The sequence below is a fragment of the Barbus barbus genome (assembly GCF_936440315.1).
Source record: "Barbus barbus genome assembly, chromosome: 25".
In the NCBI taxonomy this organism is placed as follows: Eukaryota; Metazoa; Chordata; class Actinopteri; order Cypriniformes; family Cyprinidae; genus Barbus; species Barbus barbus.
In genome coordinates, this window is record NC_136753.1 from 18,545,366 (window position 1) to 18,560,326 (window position 14,961).

Here is a 14,961-nt window from a genome sequence, read left to right on the forward strand (position 1 = left end):
CATTTTTTTTGGGAGAAGTAATGTAATAAATCTTGACCTGAGTGTCTGATACACTATGTGTAATATGTTCTAATAAACCGCCAGTGATTTTTCTTGTGAAAAAGGCACATTTGCAAAACAAGCTGTGTGAATCCTGTTTCTGTATAATATGACATTAAGATCGATTAGTTATGAACTAATCTCTTTTGCTTACTATGCAGAGATTCTGCAGGACAGGAGCAGTCACATTCATAGTGATGAATGGTGGCCATTTGACCCACTTAAACATATCTCTAGATACGCCACTGAATTTCTAAACACCCCGGCTGTGTCTTAAAATCAAATGACCTGCCTCGCAAAATAGTAAAAACACCATCTAGGTGGGCAGCTCATGGGATTTTGAGACCTGCAGCCTCTGTGCAAACCCAACCTTACCATATCTGTATTAGTGAGTGTTCTCTAAAATACATTTGTGCTTGTGCAATTTTTGTGTTTATTTGTGATAACAAAGAATGGCCATTTTGCAATTGTCACAGATGATAACTAGACTTATTTATCTGCTTTAGCGTACACAGTGTATATATGGCATCAGGAACATATAACTTAAACTGTCATCACAAATTTTGTGTTTGCTCCTTCAACCGCCATGCGGCATCCATGTATTTGGTGATTTCAGAGTCAGAGATCTTCTGTCACTGCGATCTAAGGCAATCTGAAATGTTGCACAAAATACATGATTTGGAGGATTATGGAAGACTCCTATGTCTTTGTTTTTATTTATTTATAATTTTTTTACTGCACTAGTGATGGTTAAGTATATGCACGGTAATTTGGGATACTGTAATACGTAAATTGGGAATGAATCCACTACGGGGTGTGCAAATGTAAACTGCAAAAAGCAACAGCAACAAAAGTTTGTTTTTGGTTATATATAGCAGTAAAACTGTCCAATTCTGCAGATTCATCAAAATAAACATTTTAAATGTATATTTTGTTTTTACATGCATGGTTTAATAAATAATAGTAATACAAAATGTAAAATGTTTTAGAAATATTTTTCATTGTTATTTAATGTTAACTAAAGTAGTAAACTACATTGAACCTTATTGTACCTAAGTGGTAATAAATAAATAAATACGCACATTTAAATCTAAATGGCTTCTAAAATGTTCACATGGAATCTAAATAGAACATTAGTGACTCCCATATTGTTATCCTTTTCTTTCATTCAGTCACTCATAAATACATACAGAACTTACTAAAGGACTTGATATCCATCCTATCTCTTGTGCTTCAGTCTGAGGGTGCGAGTACTTTTTTGTGGGCTCCAGATGGGCCCTGTTTATGGCCTGGACAAAAGCAGCTGTACAAAAACATTTTGTTATTACATTTTACATAGTACAATAGGCCTATATTAAATTTACATTAAACCCAGACACCCAAACAGCAAATACAGTTAATGGTAAATAATAATTACTTTATCACCACTAACATCAAATGAACCACTTAAAATGTAAAACAATTTAACATATAGATTTAATATATTTTGTGTATTTAACAACGGAAACTATGGTAGAACTGTGTTAAATCAGACGTAAGTTTGTGGAAATACTTACGGTCGATCCTCTTCTTTTCTGTAGGCGATGTTGGGCATGTGCTTGTCAGTCAGAATGTGCACTGAAAATCAAAAAGGCTCTTGTACATATTTAACCAAACACAGAGACATTCATATTGTAAACAAGTGAAGCTCTGCACTCACGTTTCTTGAAGGGGTTGATGTTAAACTCTTCTGGTGTCTCAGCTCCTTCATTATTGTCTCGACATGAATAGCATTCTGGTGAACTATGTCCACAGGGTCTTTTTCTTTAGGGTTTGCCATATTTAGTGTTATCCAATATGTTTTAGTTGCTAATGTTTGCTAGTAGAATCACTTCCAGCAGCAATGGCCAACACGTCGGTTTTCTTTATGAATCGTGTTGCTTGGCAACTGTAAACAAAGCGCTAAACCGGTTTTATCCACACGAGGGCGCCAAAGCCCACTAATTAGTTTGCATCAGAAATTCGTCTGGTAGTTTCTTCTAATGCATGCCAATTACTCCAGCAGGAACTATTATCAGCTTGTGTTGGATGAATGAATGAATGGATAATCAAAACATAATTCATATAGAAACTGTTGTCTTGTGACATGGAAGCATTTGCTGTGAATATCTAAAATGACTCCTTTTTAGTAAGAAAATAATTTATTTTGTAGAAAATAAAATTAGTACAGTCAAATCACACAACAACTACATGTACTGTATCATTTTTATTTATTCATATTTATCTTGTTAACAATTCTTTTCTTTACACCAAAGTTTTGCATTAGGCTATTTTAAGAATGCCTGCTGGACTGCTCCTATACATCTGTCAAAAGAACGTGAGAAAGTTTCCAGCACATCTAACCATGAGCCCATGCTATGTCTGTGACTAGCAGTCATCCATGACCACAATCTGTGCCGAAACACAAACACACATTCGCTCAAGGCCTATTGTCTACACGCACACCACGATAATTCTCTATCTCACACACAAAGGGTCAATGTGAATGCGAATGCGTGTGTTTGTTTAGGTATAAGTGTATGTTGAGGTTCAGATAAATGTGCCTACCATCATTCTTTGTCACCCATCTTCAGCAGAAATGATGCTTTATTTTCTCCGTCGCACAGGCTGCAAAATCTCTATCTAGTAGATAAACCCCAGGAGTCATAAACCACTGATGGCACTGATTGTACTGAATACACTCGCCATCACTGAGGCCCAATGGAGACGCCACTTGGTCATGGGAAACTCTCTTGAAAAATCAGATTGGCACTGCTTTTTAAGTGTTCCCTCAGCCTCAGCATGTTCTCTGTTAATAGGACTGTGTAAAGGATTCCGGCTACCAAAATGAGACCATGTACTCAACCCTGAGAGTCCCAGTCTGTTCTAAATCAACTGTGTTTAGTCTTTCTAATGAAATTGGGTGTTCCTGGTGGGCTAGACTGGTTGATATAAGGTCATAATACAGGCTGTAAGCATTGGTGGTATTGAATTCACCTTGAGTTTGTTCCCAAATCATATCTAATCACTCAGGATTTATTTCGAGTTATTTCCACAAACCAGATCACTTCCTAATTCTGTCTCAATGCATGTAAAGTGAGCTTAATAAAATGTTTTAAAAGTAACACATTAAATAACTTGGAATAATAGCTTGAAATTGTAAATAGCTTGAAAATCACTTAAATAAATTGAGTCAGATCATTCTTCAATGTGCTAAGAGCAACAGCAATTGAGGAGTTGACTGTCCTGAAAATTGCCTGAAGAGAAATACTGATTGTCTCATTTCTAGCTATTAGCATGGAACAATTTTAAGGAATACACAAATCTTTGCTCGACTTCACATCCTTTGTCACATATGTTTTTAATAGATTTTTAATCCTCAAACTGACACACTTTGCATTCAGCTATAAGCTTTAATCATAATTATGTTTGTGTCTATCTATCTATCTATCTATCTATCTATCTATCTATCTATCTATCTATCTATCTATCTATCTATCTATCTATCTATCTATCTATCTATCTATCTATCTATCTATTGGAAAATTAGTATGTTTTACAAGAAAATAAATACTAATATTTCAGTTATTCTATTTCAAAATTTCAGGTATAATTCAGTGTTACTTATTGTTTCCTTGCAATTATTCGTGAAATTTACTATAGCAATTTCTTAATGAAAATTGTTAAGAACTAATTAAGTGTATCTTATGTATTTTGCAGACATTAAGATGTTATTGGATTATTATTCTTATTTTTTTTTACAAGAAAATAGCCTGCTATTTCAGCTTTTCATAATTTATTGTTACTTGCTGTTTCTTTGTAATTGTTTGTGAAATTTACCATATAGAATAGAATTTAGCATATAGAAAATATGCTTTTTAAGTAAATAATAATATAATATAATAATTAGTATAAATACATAGCATATTTTACATGCATCTAATCACTGTTACCCCAGAATGCTTCCAAGGGAGATGCAGGCAAATGCTTTGAGTAACTTCATCCATCCATTCATCTTGAAGTTTGTCTTGAGCAATCCAGAGAGCAGGTCAACTGTAAAAAACTTTTTACAACAACAACAAAAAAATCAACAATTTCACAATAATAATATTTCACTTATATACTAAATACATTCAACCTTTGCAAAACTTGTAAAAATGTCTTATGCAACTTTTATTTATTTTTAATTTGTTACATTTGTCTAATAAAAACACAGTATTTCTATTGTCACATAGCTTGCTTTGCTTGATATTTGCTAACACCACGACTCATTTCAAAGTTTACTTATTAGATTTTCTTCAGGCATTCAGTTATGTTGAGTCAGGTCTGTTGTTTAATGAGTACTAAAAAAAAATCATCTTTACAAGAACATCTTCATGTTAGATTCTTCTAAAATGAAAATGAACTAACACACTTCATGCAAGATCAAGTTTGTTTTGTAACAGGACCGCCTGCAGTTATTAGTTTGACATTTGTTAAATTAATTGCAATAACTTACACTGGCACTTGATGTGTTCTGTTATCTGATTGGCGAAAATACTGTCTGGTCTTCACAAGCTTATCAAGTGACTTCTCTTCTGTCATCACACACAGACAGCTAAACATAGAAGCACACACACTTCTCTTTGTTGTCACTGCTAATAGCAATTTCAGCGAGTATGTCACATAAAACATGTGTACCTGCTTTTCCTCTATCCCCTTGGCCTTATATAACAAGTGTTATTACTGTAACTGTCACTTTGTTCATTCCTAAGAGGATGTCCAGAGGAATAAAAAGAGCATAAGACAAATACAGAAACAGCTTGCTGCTTGCCTCACATTCTTTTCTCGAGTGGCTTTTGTTTGGGAAAAGGATCTATCACATGGGGATCCACAATGGAATTCGTCATGAGTGGGATCTGAGCAGTCCTGACAGGTGAGAGAGAGGAAAGAACTGCAGACTGAGTAACATTGATTACATTTGATCAACTATAGCAGGCTCTCTGTGGCCGCTGTGCTCCGTTTTCTGTGTGAGAGCGTTTCCAAAGTTCACTCATGAAGACTCCTTATCAGACAGCAGTGTCTTAATGGGATTTTGATGGTGGTAAATGTCAGTGGACACAGTATATGACAGACTAAGCATGATCATAGTGCCTGTAGTTTTATTAGTTATTTTATAGGAAGCTTTGACATCAGTTTCCAGTCATTAGTATACTGTAAATAAATCATTTTTCAAAGTTTTAAATAAAACAAAGAGTATCAGATTACTGTTGTCTATACTGTTACATCATATGAATACCATATTTAGACACAGGCTTGGTGTCTGAGGCAAATTTTTTTGCTCACAACAAAAAAGTCACAACAGATCCATAAAGTTTTAACAATATAAATATTAGTACTGACAAAAATGCATCCAAAAATAGTATGTTCTATATTGCTGAAATGAATACAAACAAAATGCAAAAAAGGTAAATGTAGTAAAACAAATATATCTATCTATCTATCTATCTATCTATCTATCTATCTATCTATCTATCTATCTATCTATCTATCTATCTATCTATCTATCTATCTATCTATCTATCTATCTATCTATCTATCTATCTATCTATCTATCTACACTTTAAAAAAAACTATTTAATAGTACTGTAAATGAAAAAGATTATACTGTTATTTAAATACTAATATTTCAGTTGTTCTAGTTCCAAATTTAATGTTTAATTCAATGTTACTTGCTGTTTCCTTGGAAAAAAATTGTAACATTTATTTGCAATTTCTGAATGAAAATTGATTAAAAAGTACACTTTACACAATTTTTTTTCAGTGTATCTCATCTCAATTTTTTAAATATATATATTTTAAAGCTTTATTCCCTTGGAAAAAGACCAGGCTATGTTAAATAAACCGCCTCATCTGTCTTAAGAAAAAGCAGAAATCAGAACAGGCGGTCCCTCCTTCACAAGGTGATGAGCCAGCTAAATGTCAGATCTGTCTTCAACTACCACTTACTACTTGGCGACAAAAGAGGGATTGGATTTCTTCAGAGAGCCCAGGTTGTGTTTGCAAAGTATCATTTGGGAGTTGGGTCTGTTTGGGCTTATGTCCAGAGTAGGTGGTGTGAGTAAAGAGGCTGTGTTTGGGTGTCCTGTGAGTATGACAGATATTGAGGAGGAACCAGTCCAAAGCCCAGGATCAATGTTATCATCAGGCCATTTTTCCACTCGTTTCTCTGGAATGCAGGAAGTGGCTGAAAATTTTTAACTCACAAAATGAAAAATTCGATACGATCAACTACACAGCAGACAAAACATAACAAAATAGTAAAATAAAATATATAAAACGTTACTGTAATAATTTTAAAATATCACATATACATTTAAAAAAAGTATATATAAAAATAACTTATGTTGCCATTGTGTGTGTTTTTTTTAAGCATATATCACTTAACAAGATAACACATTATTTCCAATGGGTAAAAAATAAATAAAATTCAGGATATATTCTCTGAAAACATTGATCTTGTCAGTGCTTAGATATTTTTACTGGAAAACAAGACAAAACTGTACAACTGGCAATCACTACTCAAAAGATCTGATAATTTTATATTATCTAAACATAATGAGTCAAATACAAGAGGACCACTGCAAGCACTTACTGTAGCACAGTAGCTGTCATCCATTAAACTGAGACTGATAGGCTCATTAAGTTCAAAGAGACTCATAGACATCCCATTAAACCTTTACAACGAACTCTTTACTTCGGAGGCTAAATGTGTCCCAGACAGCAATGGCCTGTCCATCATATTAATCAGAATAAATCATACATCTTTAATCCCTTTATCATACATGTCAATCTAAAAGAGACGAGGTGAAAGGAGGAGATTTTAAAGTCATTTTGTTAATGTAATCAGTTGCCATGAGATGAATGATGGAGGATTGAAACTAGGTGAAAGCTCAACAACTAGTTCAGTACCAGTTTCATTTGCAGATGGCCCCTGGCTTTTACAGGGGAATTCCACACCGACATATGTGCAACAGGGCTATAATGTCACTGAATTATGATATATCCTAAATAATGCTATTTAGAAAATTCAAGATTTTCTGGTGCTAATTTGTTAGAAAAAGAACAGTCAAATAATACAATACATAGTATACATATGAGAGACTACCTTATTTTGGGTCTCAATTTTAGAAATAAATTCAGTGTGTTGGTTTGCTGACTAGCTCTTTCCAGGCCACCAAAGTAGTATGCTGAAATGTCATTAGAAAGCCTTAGAAGGAGCTCTGGTCCTGGGCCAGTTTCTGCCAGTTTGCTAGTATATAATTATCACACTTCACACCTGGCAGTACTGCTAACACTTTACTCTCTGTCTGGCAATTACATTGAAATGGGATTGGTTCATTTTTCGTAGTCTCTTACATAATAATCATAATAATAATCATTCCCCCCCCCCCCCCCCCCCCCCCCCCCCCTGGCTAACTGAATTTATTTCACTGAACAGTAAAGGTGAGTGAATAGAAATTGAGAATATTGAAATGTTATAACAACATTTTTCTTACAGCAATCTTTCTATTTTGCATTATATATGCAGCCTTGGTGAGCATAAGATACTCTTTAAAAAATCTTTTGAAATGAAAAAATCTTAATAAAAAGCGTTTGTACTGTTTATACAAAGTATATGAACAATACAATGTCAGTTTGTAAATAATATACTCATAAAATAGCTTACTATTGCAATTTCGGTAATTTGGGGCATGTCACTAAAGTTTTTCAGTAATGCTCAGTAAATTTGGTGAAATACTCAGCTTTTTAAAGCCAAAACTGTGCATATAAAATAAAATAAAATAAATAATAATTTGGATAATATTAAGCATAAATATGGACTGGAGTACAAAGTGTAACAATGCTTTAAAATCTAATTTATTTTCCTTTTTTTTAATACGGTAATAATGTATTGTAAATTGTATTTGTATTGTATTAGTTGTGTTTTGTCTTGATGTATGTGATTATTTTTATGTACAACACTATGGTACCTGAAACCACTGTGACTTTTTAAAGTGCTCTAGAAGTAAAGCTGAGTTGAGATGGGATAAAAAGTGCAACAGCTAGCCCCAGTCTATCTCCTATATGTTTTTAAACACAAGTACTGATGAGATGCTCCTCTAAATGACACCGACCATCAGTGTTTAGGGCTTCTTCAAACCCTTACCATGCTGTTTCCAGGGTTGGCGGCAGTATAAAACAGTTCAGACCTATGCATGCCCAGGCGTGAGTCACGCTGTGAACATGTTATTGACCTGAATGTGTGGGGTTGTTCTGGTCTGCTCTCAGAAGGAGCTACAGCTAGAGACACAGCTAGACTGATTCCAAACAGAGGTGGCGACTCCACATGCAGTATGCACAGATAAGAGCACAAAGGCTCCTCTCCTCTGTCCTTATCCAGTGTTAAAACAGCAACGTCTGCACCACAGAGGTGATGCCAATCACTGCCTGTCATTCCCATGGAGCCCAAATGGTGATCAGGTTACGCTAAGTGAAGCCTCCACTTATTGAAACACTTTGCTCAAGTGCCTCTGGTTTGTTCAGACATGTTGACTACCACCTTACACTTCTTCATATTCAGAGTGGGGTCTTGGTGGTGTGTTTATCTTAGTCGTTGTGCCTGTGCTCAAAACTAAGTCAATGGTTTCGAGGTAAAGGGGACGTGTGGTCTGGCATGATGTAGACGTTCTTGTGTAAAGTGGATCACTCTTGAAACTTTTCTCAAGTCCTTTGTACTCCTTAGTAGCAGGACCTCCTGCAGCGGTGGTCCATCAGAAGAGGCTGAGCCACCTAAAAAATGTTTTCTAAATAAAACAACTCTGAAGTAAGAAAATTAACTGTTATTTGTTTTATTCGATTTACCTATAAATTATAAATTACTGCACAAATTCAAGAGGATGCTGACTGCTGGCTTATCTCATGAGTAAAATGAATGGATTTATATTTAAATGACGCAATGTATTGAAATTCTCAGGAAAGAAAACATGCTTTTCAATATTTAAAAAGAAGTAATTTTGCCCTAAAAAAACAACAACAACAAAAACAAAAAAAACAAAAAAAAAAACAGAAAGGTATTCAGATTGTACATATATTTTCTTTCATCTCTTTGTGCAATATAATTTATTCCTCCTAGCAAATGTATACTTGTCTGTGCATTAGTGGTGGGCATTTTTCAATGGATTTTTCTGCAGATTACATCGTTACACCAGGGGGTAGCAGCAAATGAGACACCGACTCATTCATTTATTTGATTTGTTAAAAAAATGATTTCTGGAACAAAACAAGTGATTTGCATTCATTAGTGAGTCACTGAATCATTCACTCAACCAATTAATAAAGAAACAAAACAATACTGTGTCCGAATATGCCTACTTCCATACTATATAGAATGTGAAAAAAGTAGTATGTCTGAATTCACTTACAAAACAATAGGCATAAAGTATCCGGATGACTTGTTACTTCCGCCTAGATTTTAAAGTATGCATTGGATGGACGACAGGAGAGGATTTATAAATGTGAAGCAACAAATTTTATCCATACTGCCCATATTTATACTTTATAGAACATACTTTTTAATGGTTGTGAAGTAAGTTTAAAACCAAATATAGTCCCTATACAGTATGTAGTTTAGACGCAGTGCAAGTGTCTCTCTTTAGTCACTGAATCATTCACTCGACTGATTCATTCAAAAACACTGACTTATAGACTTTGTTTAGCCCCGACTCTTTTCAGCACTACACTCATTGTCTTCTGTCTTCTGGTTTGTATATCCACAGCATTAAGTTAAAGGTGTACACATTAATGAATGAACCACTAATTTTTTAAATCTTCCTGGTCAAATGATATTCATTGACATCTGCTGCAAAAATTGCAATGCACATTGAATCCTCTTGTGAAACTAATCAGTCTTTGCTCATCTGCTGAACAAATCTTTGCTCTTAGGGGATTTCTTTGGCTCTTGTGGTTCTTTTCACTCCCATCAAGGTGCTAGCTTCCACACAAAGGCAAACTAAATCTAACTGGTTTCATACTAACTGCAGGTCTTTGTGGTACATGCTGATGCAATTTGACATTCCCTCTGGCAGTATTAGGCACTTATGAAACACAGAGCTCCCTTATGTCGTCACTCCAAGCTCCTGTACTTTCCACTGCCACCCTGAGGAACTGATCAGCACTTACTTGTGTGTGTGTGAGAGAGACTGAGCTGGTAAGTGGGTGCACATACATGTTTAAGATCATAAATGACTCACACTAAGGCTCTGATGGTTTGCATGAATAAAAATAACCTTGCAAAAAATATTCAAAGTAATCTATACAATCTACTGAAGATTATGCCTTTCAAATGAGCACAATATCACAAGTTTTTTTATATTTCCCTTGATGAATTTGGAACATGCCACCATAAAATTTTAAAATATAGGATGCCAGTGCAAACTAGAAAGCTGTAATGTGATTTAACATGGTAGAATAAAAATCAATTGTGATGTAATAAAGATGTGATATCTTATAAAACAGCTGTGACAATTTAACTTGCAGTTTAGAGAATATTGAAAGAATATTAAGTGATTGAAAAATATTATGTATTTATTTATTTTCTACTATTGATTATGTCATTTTTATGTCATTTTTATTTTCTTATACAAGTTAACATAGTCCTGAACACAGCGTGGCTTGGTCTATATAGACTTCTCTATCTTTTCACTTCAACAGATATCATGATTTGCGGAAAAAAAAAAACTTTTGCCTATTTCCTCTGAACCAAATGAAAGTTTAGAGCAACCATTGTTACATATCTTTTCACTCTGTGGAGATATGAGGTTTTCTTCTCTTTGGGAGATTTACTCTGATAACATCAACACACATCAATGGGTGGAAAGATCTAGTATTCCAAACAAAGATGCACATCAGTCAAGGTTGGACTAGAGCAGTGACGAAACAGAGACAAATGCTCAGTTCTATGTGTGTGTGTAGACGTCGAAGCTGACATGCATACTGACAATCAGGGTGTCATCAACACGAGGGCCCCCTCACAGAGTGGAGCATTGAGAAACACTAGATTAGATTCCATTTGTGAGAGTCTGATAAACCAGCCAACATCCAGGAACGAGTCCATACAATATTCTCCATATCAGCAAAGCCAAAGATTAATTTAGGTCCAACACTGAGATACGGAACAAACAATCCCATTTAATCACTTGTACAATTCTGTTTTGCCACAGGCTTGGTTTTACAAGGTGATGGAATCAATAACAAATATTTTTTTTAATTTTCAGCTTGCTTTATTTCCAATTTCCATTTTTTATTTTAGATAAAAAAATGCAATGCATTTCTCAACACATCGCAAGTTGAAATGGTCTAGAGTTATTGACATTGTCAATGCTTAAGTTAATAAAAACAATGCTAGTTTTAACTTGAGGGCAAAACCCCTGGAGAGAAATATATAAATGTACATGCATAAAGCATAGCACACACACACACACACATACCACAGACTGTGTGTCATGGGAATGGAGTACTAGTGTGTCAACCATATTGATTACATGGCAGCAACTGTGATTGTGTGATACCATAACAGCATTCTGGCAGGAGGGGTCTATGAACGATGTGAATGATATCAAACAGCCCTTAATCTGTGTCATTTTTATCTTCTATAAAAAGAGAAATCCAATCTGTGATTTTATTCAACACTATCGTTTAGTAATCGTGTTTTAATTGATGATATCAATGGGACTGTGTAAAGCATTGTGTAAGAACTATCAGAGTTGGAAATAAAAGCTTCTTAAAGGAATAGTCCCGAAGTCACCCGAAGATAAAAATTTGCAGAAAATGTACTTATGCTCAGGCCATCCAAGATGTAAATGAGTTTGTTTCTTCATCTGAAAAGATTTGGAGAAATTTAGAATTTATTGTACTTAAATTTATAATTTTGGACCCTCTGCAGTGAATGGGTGCCACCAGAATGAGAGTTCAAACTGCTGAAAAAACATCACAAAAGTGTTATATTTATACAACCCGAATTCCAGAAATGTTGGGACGTTTTTTAAATTTGAATAAAATGAAGACTAAAAGATTTTCAAATCACATGAGCCAATAGTTTATTCACAGTAGAACATAGAGAATATAACAAATGTTTAAATGGAGAAATTTGACATTTTTTCCACTAAATGAGCTCATTTAAAATTTGATGCCTGCAACAGGTCTCAAAAAAGTTGGCACAGGGGCAACAAAGGGCTAAAAAAGCAAGAAACTTTGAAAAGATTCTGCTGGGAGAACATCCAGCAACTAATTAAGTTAATTGACATCAGGTCTGTAACATGATTAGCTATAAAAGGGATGTCTTAGAGAGGCAGAGTCTCTCAGAAGTAAAGATGGGCTGAGGCTCTCCAATCTCTGAAAGAGTGTGTAAAAAGATTGTGGTATACTTTTAAAAAAATGTTCCTCAATGTCAAATTGCAAAGGCGTTGCAAATCTCATCATCTACAGTGCATAACATCATCAAAATATTCAGAGAAACTGGAGAAATCTCTGTGCGTAAGGGACAAGGCCAAAGACCTTTGTTGGATGCCCGTGGTCTACAGGCCCTCAGACGACACTGCATCACTCATCGGCATGATTCTGTCATTGACATTACTAAATGGGCCCAGGAATACTTCCAGAAACCACTGTCGGTAAACACAATCCACCGTGCCATCTGCAGATGCAACTAAAGCTCTATAATGCAAAAAGGAAGCCATATGTGAACATGATCCAAAAGCGTCGTCGTGTCCTGTGGGCCAAGACTCATTTAAAATGGACTGTTTCAAAGTAGAAAAGTCTTCTATGGTCAGACCTGTCCAAATTTGACATTCTTTTTGGAAATCACAGACACCATGTCCTCCGGGCTAAAGAGGAGGGAGACCTTCCAGCGTGTCATCAGCATTCAGTTCAAAAGCCAGCATCTCTGATGGTATGGGGGTGCATAAGTGCATACGGTATAGGCAGCTTGCATGTTTCATAAGGGACTATGAATGCTGAAATGTATATAAAGTTTTTAAAGCAACATATGCTCCCCTCCAGATGACGTGTATTTCAGCAGGACAATGCAAAACCTTTGCTCTGCACATATTTCTCGCTTGATTCAGAGAAAATGACTTTTTCACTGGAGAAAGCAATAATATGGATATAACGTACTTGTTTGATGGATTTATTATTACTCTTGATGGATTTATTACAAATACACAGCTCCTTGCTTCACAAAACATTAATTGATGGACTTGAGTCGTGAGGGTTACTTGTGGATTATTGTGATGTTTTTATCAGCTATTTAAATTCACTGGTGAGTGTGATATGATAATTTTTTTTCAAACCTGTTCCAATTAAGAAACAAACTCATCTACATCTTGGATATCTTGAAGGTAAGAACATTTTCACAAGTTTTCATTTTTAGGTGAACTGTTCCTTTAAGTTCTCTGTCAAAATGATATAAATCTAATGGTATAATGGAAGTCCGGGGACTAAACCTGTCCAATTCATTGTAAAGGGAAACTAAAAATAAACACCTCGCCACTCGTTTGAACTCATCTCAAGTGCCAAAAGCAAACAGCAGAGAAGTGCAAAATGAGCTGCCTCAGGAAATCAAAATAATTACGCATATAAAAATGATAGCTTGGCCAAGACACGGCAATGTTGAACACCATCATTTTTTCAATCACCGATGGTGGAATGTTGGTCTGTGTAAAGCCTCTGAAAATAAACTTCAATAAAACCACTATTTGACAGAAGTGTAAGAGTTTGTGCTCACTAAGACTTCATTTCCTCTCCTCTGGGCATCCCTTTGCGCTCACAGGCCAAGCTCTTTTCAGAAACCATGTCTTAGACTTGATATTTTCCCTGAATATATTTTGGTATTTTTTTTTTTTAGTACATCTGATATGCACACTGAGTGCAAGTTCATGCCAAAGATGAAAGGGACTGCAAATACTTCCTGAAGGGATGCACAAACAAGCATTATTTCATCATCAACATATTTTGCTGTTCAAATGTCTCTGAAATATCTCTCAAAGATGGCTCGAACTTTTTCTTATTCTTTCTTTCTGTGTAAACCAATGGCATGTTGAGCCTGGGTAATTCCCAGGCTTTTATAATGTCCCTGACCAAAACAAATTACAGTTAAGTGTTTGAGAGATTGACTGAGTGAGAGCTGCATGGATGGAACCTTATTTAACCAGTGAAGGAGAAAAATAATGGTGCTCAGACCTTCAGGGTCTCTATCAAATGATGACATGTCTACTTAGGCTGCATGAATGTGTAAGCAAAACCATCCATTATTTTAACACAGAAAACTGTTCATCCGTAAATGGGAGCAGTCCTTGTCTACAGGTTGACCTATTGGAATGTTAATGGTGTGAGACTAAACATTCAAAGGAAATATTTCAACAATTTTTGTGCTTAAATTAGTAATCATTTACATAATTTCAAGGATGAAGATATTCAGCAGGCTACATGAGTTGTTTTGTCTCTTTATAAGAAAATTGTGCTGCCCTTGGCATATGTACTGTATATAACTTGGCAGCCAGGTAAACTCTTCCCTAACATCAAGACTCTGAAGACATAGACTCCTCGTCCACAGGTTTATTGACGTTGTGAGGAAAGGTGAAACTGAAACATACAAAATGCATAATCAACAGATATAATCAAATGAAACTAATTAAATCCCTTAATATGAACTTTTACTGGTCTAGGAACAGTATAACCATTACCAGAACGAAATGTCCATTAACTATTGTGAGGTAGATAGAGAATAATAGGCTTCTAACAATCAATCAGCTCCATAAAATGTAACACTGTCCCTAGACAATGATCTGAAATCGTAGATATTGTTAAAAACAGTCAATACATACCCAC

The 14,961-nt window shown here is 35.1% G+C and overlaps 1 pseudogene across 1 annotated transcript; it reads right to left on the reverse strand.

The window, feature by feature from the left end:
* Positions 1-593: 593 nt before the first annotated feature.
* Positions 594-1,858, reverse strand: LOC306844798 (cilia- and flagella-associated protein 144-like; annotated as a pseudogene). Its single transcript has 4 exons — positions 1,739-1,858; positions 1,596-1,656; positions 1,239-1,342; positions 594-668 (listed from the first exon to the last, which is right to left on the reverse strand). The product of its transcript is annotated as a cilia- and flagella-associated protein 144-like (transcript).
* Positions 1,859-14,961: the final 13,103 nt, after the last annotated feature.